This window comes from Cibotium barometz, chromosome 26 (genome assembly GCF_041138505.1).
Source record: "Cibotium barometz isolate CiBa-2024 chromosome 26, ASM4113850v1, whole genome shotgun sequence".
Lineage (NCBI taxonomy): Eukaryota > Viridiplantae > Streptophyta > Polypodiopsida > Cyatheales > Cibotiaceae > Cibotium > Cibotium barometz.
In genome coordinates this window covers 13,917,776-13,928,870 of record NC_141071.1, presented here as the reverse complement: position 1 = coordinate 13,928,870, position 11,095 = coordinate 13,917,776, and positions in this window count along the sequence as shown.

Below are 11,095 nucleotides of genomic sequence, written 5' to 3'. Positions count from 1 at the left end.
CGAAGGCTCAACAGATTTGGCAACGGATTCTCCGCATCTTTGCCATGGATAGGGCATCGACCCGGATTATCACTTGGGGTACTGTCACTTGGGCCACTGAGGCTATTACAGTAGTACCGGTCATAGCCCCACCTGCAGGTGTTTGGTGTCCAAGCTCATGTCAACGCGATTTGTAGTAGCATAGCAGCCTGGCACATCTGGCGTGCTAGATGTAGTGAGGCCATCGAGGGTACCCACACTCTGCCGGCTGAGACCATCAGCAGGAGCATATGGCTCGACATCATTCACACCCTCTACGGTCAGTGGGGGAAGTTGCAGGGAGGTTCTGACCGCATGCAGAAGCGGTGGGAAGCCTTCTTGAGACTTTGGAGGCCTAGCCCTTTCCTCACAAATAGAGACGGTGACCCCATTTGGCGCTACAGACCACCTGCTTGGTTGTTTCTCCCCCCTCCCCTTGTATGAGATAGCCCTCTCCTCATAGAGCGGCCAACCGAAGGAGAAGCATCTCTCCCCCTTATGATCACTTGTTTCCCGCGCTTATATGAGGCGAGTTTGTATTTAGCCCTTCGTGGTTGTACTTAGCCCTTTGTGGCTGTTTTCTCTTTAACTAATTGAAGGATCTTTTTTCTGGGAAAAAAAAGAAGACTCTTTGATTTCTATCATGCCAGAGAGTCTAGTGCCCAGAATCTTGTCCACACAAGAAACTATGAGTAGTCACATAATCCATTGGGATTTCCACCAAAAAGCCAGAATTGCTTGGAGAAATGATGCCAACAAAAACGAGCCTTCAAATATCCAAAAAGCCTATCAAGAACACGAGAAGATAGACAATGCCAAAGCAAATGAGGCACCATTTCTCATGCATGATAGCACCTTCAACAGTGTGATGAGGCAATGTGTCTCTTGGCCAATAGTATACCAGACATCTCCACAAGAAGACTCTATGTTTCAAAGGGAGTTCATTTTTCCAAATGTTATGAAGAAGTTGACATGTAATCCTATCGCCAATCCAAAAAGAGACAGTGCATCCATAAGTGCTTTCATATTAATGGGGCTATGTTTAGGAAGAAAGAAGGAATCATCGGCATACGTTTGTGCGAGAAACTGTGAGCCACCACTCATTGCCAAGCCATGGAGATTACCATCTACAACCAACTTGTCCATATATAAGAGCATAGGATGGGTAACAATTGCATATAACAATGAACTAAGTGGGCAGCCCGACATATTGATTTTCCTTGTTTCCAGGGAGTAGAGAGATCTCCTCCCAATATGCATTTTGCCGATGATCCTTTAGCATACAACCAATAAATAATATTTTGCATCTTTGGTCCGAAACCATATTGCGCAGCATTCAAAAGATACCAATGATCTAAACGTGCCCAATAATCAGTAAAAGCAGTATGATGGAAGGTATAGTCCTTATCATGCATCATAATTTGTGGCTAAAGATCACATGCATGTAAATGCATGAGTGTTTGGTCCCATATTTTCTTTTTAGATGCCATCATATTAGAGCGATGTGAAGTATCTCCAGCATAGAAAATATGATAACCAACCAAGTAACCTTGCCTACCAGCAAAAAAGCATTGATTATGCTCTCACAAACATATAATATGCGGCTGTACTTTATATACATGACTCCAAAAAAGCTTCCATTTATTTATGTCACGAAGACCTTGTACATTGTATGAAAGACATATTAACGGAATATACATATGAAACATGCAAATTTATTTAGAGCAAATCATATTTGCATCTTAGTCTCATGGATCACAAATTTTGAATTCTGTGTGGCATGAAACAGCTCATATCCAATGTCATCATCCATAAAAAGCATTCAACCCTTTACTACTTCAGCCCATTTTTTCCCAATTCTTGTGGCAACTTCTGGAGTTATTGCTTGACCAGTAAGTGGTTGATTTGCTGACCAGTTATTTACGAGATTGAATTGGGCGTTGCCTTAATGAAATCACTTTGCATGGAGTTTGCCATCCATTCTGATCAATTTTCTCTTTTTCTCTTTTCTCTTTTCCTTTAACTATACCTATAGACATGACATTCTACTGCAACACGTCAGACACAACCTTTTGTTTTCCTTTATCCAAATGGGTCGAAAGACAAGTCTTCATAGGACCTTGAGGTTGAGGCAGTTGTACTGATGGTTGAGCTGTTTTGATAGAGGAGGAACCCTAGCTACAGGCGGCTTGTTGAGAACACTTGAGCATTTTGATGCATGATGTCCAAATTTAAGGCAATTGAAACATGCACCTACAAAGACTCCCCATTTCGATCCCACAGATCGCGTGGAGATTCTGGATGCTCCTTTCTTTGCATATACAGCGAGGCTCGGCCGTAGGATCCAGATGTCGGAGATAGATGGCACACTGGCAACAATAGCACACTGGCAGTCTCTCAGGGCCAATCACAGCGCTTCCTTTCAGATTTCTGGAAGAGGCTTTGGGATAGCTTTCGGCCGAGGAAGATCACTCTCTTCCTCTGGTTGATGGCACATAGGAGTCTGGGAATCGGAGGGCGGTCAGCAGCTTGCCTGAGGCGCGGCCACCCCCAAGAGTCTCAGCGACATTGCCTTTGGGATTGCCCGAAGGCTCAACAAATTTTGCAGCGGATCCTCTGCATCTTTGCTATGGACAAGGCATCGACCCGGATTATCACTTGGGGTACTGTTGCTTGGGCCACCGAGGCTAGAGTGGTCAGGACTTACGAGAAGGATGGGGGAGGCCATGCCCTTCAGGTCTCCCACCATCGTGAATTGCAGCAGTACCAATCACAACCCCACCTGCAGGTGTTTGGCATCCAGGCTCATGCCAACGCTGGGAGATTTGCAGTAGCATAGCAGCTTGGCACATCCGGCATGCTAGATGTAGCGAGGCCATCGAGGGTACCCACACTCCGTCGGCTAAGACCACCAGGAGCATATGGCTCGACATCATTCACACCCTCTACGATCAATGGGGGAAGCTGCAGGGAGGTTCTGATCGCATGCAGAAGCAGCGGGAAGCCTTCTTGAGACTTTGGAGGCCTGGCCCTTTCCTCACAGATAGAGGCGATGACCCCGTTTGGCACTACAAACCACCTGTGTGGTTGTTTCTGCCCCTCCCCCTGTATGAGATAGCCTTCTTCTCATAGAGCGGCCAGCCAAAGAAGAAGCATCTCTCCCTCTTATGATCACTTGTTTCTCGCCCTTATAGGCGAGTTTGTATTTAGCCCTTCGTGGTTGTACTTAGCCCTTTGTGGCTGTTTTCTCTTTAACTAATTGAAGGATCTTTTTTCCGAAAAAAAAGGACTCCCCATTTCAATTCAAAATATATCTCACCCATTTTAACATCATCAACCGTGATAGCAATGAACGGAGGGTTGGCTTATCAATATCCCATAGTACACAGAACCGATTGCCACTACCATTTAACCTTGCCCAAGATTATTGCAATCTCTCGCAAATCAACACGCATGTAGTTAAGGAAATTCACCATTTCCACCCAAACAAGAAATCGATGTCTTATCAAGTTCTAATAATTCTTGGTGGGTGACCAAGGGAGTACATACACCATCTAAGTACCAAAGAACAATGGTGATTTTTCAAGCATTTGCTCTTTGTACTGCACTTCAATGAGAAGTACCTCATAAAATCCAATTAAAAAGCATAGGTCTAGGGCCGCCCATAGCTAGTGATTAAAATCATGTTTAAGGCTAATAAGATGATTAAGACGATAATCAAGATATTAGCAACACAATGGCGACAATGCTCATAAAAAAACCACACAATGTCATTCCATAGAGTTAAGATGAGCATTCACGAGATAGAACACAATAGTAAGCTGTAGCCAGTCAACAACTGTAAGCTCAAACAACAGTCCATGTGTAGATAGGAGTGCACAACAGCATTGTCAAAGTAACGTGTCAGAAACTGTAGTGCACAGAAGTATTGGTGCGCACAGAAGAGGGCAAGCATCTGAAGTAAAACACCACATCAGTGGCATCATCAATAATTCGATAGCAACATCAAGTAGTATAAAGGCTTGGCAACAGCTCACAACAGCCAGCAGCAGTCGATTCGCCAACAACACATTGAGCAGCAGAAACAGTGAGGGGTTAAGCGACCAGCACGAGCAACAAGGCGAAAGCAGCTGCAACAGTAGCAACGAGCAGCATCTAGTTGATCTGTAGAAGCAGCAAAGTCTCCAGTGATACACGACGAACAAGCAGAGCAATGTCGGCAACCTTCTCCGCAGACGACGACGACCGGCACATCTCCAGCGAAAACGATAAGGTTCATTAAAACCTTAGTTTTTTTTTAACGTATAGAAACCCTTTAAAAAAATAAATTAAAGATAAGGTTGTAGGAGGCGGTTCACGTGCTATTTAAAAAAAAAGCAAACTTTGTGTTTCTATAAGAAGTTAAGTCCAATAACAAATTCATTAATATCTTCATTGACACAAATGTTTCTTCTTCCACTTGGTCCTTGGAACATCAACAAAATCAACACCAAGAAATTTGCAAGCATTTGTAACCTTTGTAATAACGTCCCAACCACATGAGTATGCGAGCAAGTGGGTTTGAAAAAACCTGTCAAGCATGTGTAAGAAGCCAAATGAGTGCACAAAGATTCTCTCACTACCCAAGCCAAAATGCTGTAACACTCAACTACCAAAGAGTAGCCAAAGTAGCATCTTGGGGGAGTGAAAATTAACCCGATCATCTCTAAAATAACCTCTGCGCTAGAGAGTAACCAAGCCAAAAGAGCCTTTGAGTTACCTAGCCAAGTTAGAAATGAGGGGTGTGATAGAATTGTTTTAACCTCGTATCCGACCACCTTGTAGTAGCCTAGAAATATGGCACCAAGACAGGGTGTTGAGAAATGTGGTGCCATGGAGCACAAGGAAGGTAGGGAGTGAGTCACGTGAGCAAGAGAAGAAGTATGCACATTAGAAAAAGGAGTAGACTAAGGGTCTAATGTCAAAGGTTGATTTGTATGGTCATTTGTAAAGGTGAAGTCAAAGCTCAAAAAGGTAGCACATGGAAAGCAAAAGGGGACGCATAACATGTGAGCATTTATGGACACATGGATGGAACAAGGATGCACACATCTTGTGAGTTGGGAGCTTCATGAGGGCTATATAATGATGTATTTGGATTAAACACTAGGTTCATGTTGTTGATTTCATGCGCCTGCATCGAGCAACGTTTTTGCTTGTTGATGCCACATGGAGGTTATTGCCAAATTCTCTCTTTGCAAATCATTTCAAAGTCTGCTTCTTTACTACTAGTGCTATGCTTGCTTGTTCTTCTCTTTGATTGCTCTCAAAGCTACACCAGAGCAATTCTCTTTGCGGCATCTCTATAGTCGAAGATGTAGTTACCCTCCCTGTTAACTTGATTTCTTGGCCCAACACTGTTTTAATTTGTTGTGTTATTGTCGTTTACTGATTGAAGGGAACTCTTCTCTCCCTCTCTATCTCATAAAGATAATCTCTCTAAGTTCACACGAATTTTGAAGATGGAAGGTTACAACCACAACTAAATTTGGAGCTCTCTATGAAAACCCTTAACTTAATACTAATCTTCCTAACTAATATTATCACCTACTAGGTGGCTCTGATACCAAGTTAAAAAGCATAGATCTAGAGCTACTCATAGCAAGAGATTAACTCGTATTTAAGGACTAATAAGTATAATTAAGATATTAGCAACACAATGGGAATGCTCATAAGAAAACCACACAATGTCATTCCATTAAGCTAATCCAAATACATCGTTATATAGTCCTCATAGAGCCCCAACTCACAAGATGTGTGCATTCTTGTGCCATCCATGTGTCCATAAATGCTCACATGTTATGTACTCCCTTGTGCTTCCCATGTGCTACCTTTTTGACCTTTGACTTCACCTTTTACAAAATGACCATACAAATCAACCTTTGACATTAGACTCTTAGTCTACTCCTTTTTCTAATGTGTGTACTTCTTCTCTTGCTCATGTGACTCACTTCCTACCTTCCTTGTGCTCCATGGCACCATGTTTCTCAATATCCTTGGGCAGCATAATATACACCTTCCTCATAACAACCACCAACCAATGATTGAATCCATTGAGTAACATCGTTGAGGGCATCTTACCAGAAAAAAGATGATAATAGTATTTTGTGAATATTTCTTGATAGGAGAGAGAAAATTTGGCAGAGCAATCTTGTATTTGAGAGTAGGAATAGGTTTATCCCAAGTAGCTATACTGTCTTCAAAGTCCTCATGCAAGGTGTCAAAGACATATTGCACATCCGGATTGTCATGCTGATAGTCTCTTTGTATTAAAAGTTTGCTTCTCTTGGAATCAGCACTCGCATCTTGACGACGGCTCAGAGACGAGCAGGAGAGAAATACAACAAGGGTGAGCACAAGCTGGCTGGCACCAATGAAGCTGAGGGAAAATAAGACAGAAATCATAGCAACGATGGCAGCACAGTCGAGGGCTGGATCATTGGACAGCAATGTCAGCAGGAAGCGTCGACAGCACCAACAGCAACGTCAACAAGAAGCCCTGATAGCAACGAAGGCAGCGATGGAAAATGCACACACTCATGTCAAGTACACACTAGCACACACAAAAACCTACGCACAGGTTACAGACACACACACACTTTTTTTTTTGGTAAAACCAGTTGAAATTGCATTATATCATAAATGTACAAAGGGGTTTGACATAAAGAGGATGTCTAAACCCTAGAACTTAAAAACAGTAGTAAAAAAGTTCTATGCAAGAGACATGAAGATCACCCTCGTGAGAGAGGCATCATACAAAGACTGCCTCAGTGAGGATCTAAAGGACTCATATGAATGAGACAGTGGCTGACCCAAGAAAGCATAATTATGCTGCATCCATATAATCCATAGTGCCCAATATCCACACACACACACACACACACACACACACACACACACACACACACACACACGTGTTGCCAACACACACACACAAACTCCACTGTGCTTACATTGCATGCCAACAAAGAGTTACTGGCAAACTCCATCAAAACAACTAAAGAAGAGGTTCAAATAAACAAAATAAAGAATAACAAAGGGCTCTCATTTTCCTTCAAACCTAATTTACATGCTTTCTTTGCAATATTAACAACGATCAAACTACTTCTCAATCATCAATCACCACATTGGCGCTGACTATGCTTGACTCTCACCACACTGGCAGGCATATTGTTCCCCATGCCACTTTATGCAAATAACATCGTCCTCCTCTCAGACTCAGCCAAGGGGCTTCAGAGACAGTTGGATGCCTTACAGGACTTCTGCACTTAGCAGGACCTCTCTATTAACCTTTGTAAAACCAAGGTAATGATCTTCAATACCTCTCGCCCCTTCACATCCAGATTGAGCTGCACATATAGAGGGGATCCTGTGGAGATTGTCTTATCCTATGTCTACCTTGGTGTCACTTTCAGTGGCCCACGCTTCACCATGCTTCCTCCAACACATGCCAGAGTGACACGGGGACATGCAACCTTGAGCTTGCTTGCTTCCAGGCATATTTCCAAGAGCCCAAGACGAAGGGCTAGCTTTTTGACACCGTCGTCACACCAGCCTTGATGTATGGAGCAGCCTTCTGGGGGCAGATTTATCCGATGAGGATTGGCAGTGAGTTGAGAGGCCCCAAGTCATGATGTTCTCTCGTATGATCTGTAGCAAACCATCAGTCCCACACCAGATTTTCCAGACAGAGTTTGCTGCCACCCCGATGATAGTTGATGCACTCTTCCAGACAGTCACATACCTCCATTGCATTAGTCACATGGATCCCCATAGGTACCCGAGGCTTGCCCTAGAGTCCTCAAGACAGCTAGCACTTGAGGGCCACTCTGGAGTATGGTATGCACTAATTTCCACTTGGTTCCTTCCTTGCCAGCCAACCATCACCAATTTCTTCCGGACCCAGGAGGTGGAGGACACCGATATAGTGGATCTTGAGGACCCTCCACAAGCTACTCCGGACCTACCTCGCCTGAGAGGAGTTACCTTGGACCGAGCCTCCGTCGCACTCCAACGTGCCTGACGCCCCCGGCCCCCCGTCGGCCCACGATCACCTCATCAGCTCCAGATCCACGACATGCTCCACCGCCATCGAGCTACCTTTCCACGTGACATAGTTGAGGGAGACCTCTCGACCATACTCATTAGCCCCATGCTTGATATTTTGGAGAGTGGTATACCATCTACTTGGAGCTGATGCTGCTCTCATGTTTCTATGTTCTTAGTATTTCCATGATGAGTTTCCATGGACAGTTTTGTATCACCCAAGTGAGATAGCTATGTTTATGTTTCCTTTCTGTTTTATTTTCCATTCCATGATGAGATATGTCATGGACATTATTGTATCACTTTGGTCTCATAGGCCCATTGGGTCTTTAGTAGACGCTTAATATATCTTTCTTTCTTTCTCTCTCTCTCTCTCTCTCTCTCTCTCTCTCTCTCTCTCTCTCTCTCTCTCTCTCTCTCTCTCTCTCTCTCTCTCTCTCTCTCTCTCTCTCTCTCTCTCTCTCTCAATGAGGCAACCACATGGACCGACGTGATTAAGAAGACACAGAAGCAAGTGGAAGAAGCGGGCAGCTAGATTGAGGTTGCCAAGAAGCAACAGAACCCACCATCATCCCCAAACATCATCAATGACACACTCGAAGAGGGGAAAAGAAGGAAAATTAGGGCATTGAGTGTGAGAGTGGTGGGATGGAAGGAAGGAGCCTCGCCGAAAGAGGACGCCATAGCACTATGCCCCCGAAAGCTGGAAATCGCTGATACCCCCTTCGTCGAGGCATGGAGGGTGGGCAAAGACACCACCAAGGAACGCGCACTCATCCTTAAGGTTGCGGGATTGGAGGCGAGGCAAGCATTCCTTACCAAAAGGCGCGCACTAAAAGAAGAAAAGACTTACCTTGAAGACGATATCACACTAGCACACATAGCACACAGGAAGGAGTGCATGCCACGCATCTTGGATGCACGGAAGGTAGGGAAATGGGCAGTGTACAGAGATGGGAGGGTGATCATCACCGAGCGACGTGCCCAATGACGGTGCGAGACCTATGAGACCAAGCTAGACATTGCGGTTTGGAACTGCAATGGCGCCTTGAGGACAGATGCAGTCTGTTCAAGGAGACATTTAGAGAGAGAGACTTGGTCTTATACACAAACACATCAATGCTAGGGGAGTCGGCTTCCAGAGGTGAGAGGATACAGATGGGAGTCTGTTCACCGCCCACACCCACGCACAGTAAGGGGTACCCGGGGGTCGCGAGGGGTAGCTTTACTATACAGGGAGGAGCTTTAGCATGTGATACAGGTGGTTGGACGGGATAAGGTTGCATGGTTTTCGTGGGTGAGGATCTAGACAGAGAGGGCCCGAGACATTTACATTGGCAGTGTGCTATTTTGCACCCTCCAATTCTAAATATGCCACCCATGGAGAGTCCCCGTACATACCTGCCCCTTTATGATGACATTATGAAGTTTTTCAATCTAGGGGACATCCTCCTGGGGCTGGAGACTTCAATGCCCGCACCGCAGGTGCACAGGTACCCTTCTTTGAGACAGATGATCCCATGTACCAGGAGATTGACACGGTGGGTACGGATCTGGAGCGGACATCACAGGACACCAGCAGCCCACATAGACTATGGAGAGTATCTCTTAGACCTCGGCGGGGCTCATAAGCTAGCCATTTATAATGGCTTGGCTAGATGGCCTAGATCCAACTCCTTCACCTCCTACCCCTTTGGACATGGAGCCAATACAGTGGACTATCTAATGGGATCCCTCTCTCTGATCCCACTCATTCCGGAGTTTACCATCCCACCTCACCCCATCGGTGTTGCAGCCGACCATGCATACCTCGCCTTCTCCCTAACATGCATACCTTGCCTTCTCCCATCGGTGTTGCAGCCGACCATGCATACCTCGCCTTCTCCCTCACATGCCGATACACCATCCAACCACCTGCTTTGCCCCATCATCGTCGGAGATACCACTTCACTAGAGAGACCTCTTCCATCTATTATGATCATGTCTACCGCATCCTCTCTGACCTCGACCCCCACATCCCACTTGTTGATGAGCTTACCACACACCTCTCAGCCACCCTCCATACATCCACTGCAGTCGCCTTCCTGCACTCCAGAGCCACCCCTACATCACCAAGAGGGACTGTCCCACATAATAGCTGGTACGACGAGGAACGTCGTGATACTCGAGCCCGTTTACATCGGGAGATGGCGCTAGGATCCACCACTCACCACAGCAGGCGCGAGTGATCTTTCGACGTCTCACATGAAGAAAGAAGAGAGCCTACCTAGCCAAGCTTGAGCAGAAGCTATACCAGCTATTTCTTGGAAGGGATTGTAGGGAGGCCTGGAGGATCTTCTAGGATCATCGCCTTCCGACTCCAATTACTTCACCCAGCACCAATCACACCTATGCCACCTCTCTCTACCGTGGCTCCGAGCAGCCACTTCTCTCCCATCCACCCGAACCTCGTCCCCCATACTCTTCCTTCTTTCACCTCAACATGGTGAGAGATGCTATTGACAAGATGCAGACTGGGAGGGCACAGGATCATGATGGACTCCTCACCGAGCATTTCTCCCATGCTAGGCACACTAGCCCCTTTAGTGGTTCACATGTTTAACAAGGCTTCCCCGTTAGCTGGTCATCGAATACTATTGTACCTATCTTGAAAGCAGGTGACCCCGACCCCAAAAACTATAGGACTATCATGATTGGTCACAACTTGGCCAAGATTTATGGTTTGATTTTGGAGCATGAGCTTAGTAGATGGTCCGAGGAGCAGAGACTCAGAGCACTGGGGCAGGCAGGCTTCAGGAGAGGGCACTCCACACTAGATCATATCTTTACACTACGGGGGATCATTGAGGAGGGGAGAGCTCACGAGCATTGGATATACTGCTGCTTTGTGGATTTCCGCAAAGCTTTTGATACCGTCCCATGGGCCAGATTGATGAGGAGTGAAACCGGCCTTCAGAATTTTGACGGGCGGTGAAACAAACACTCGCACACA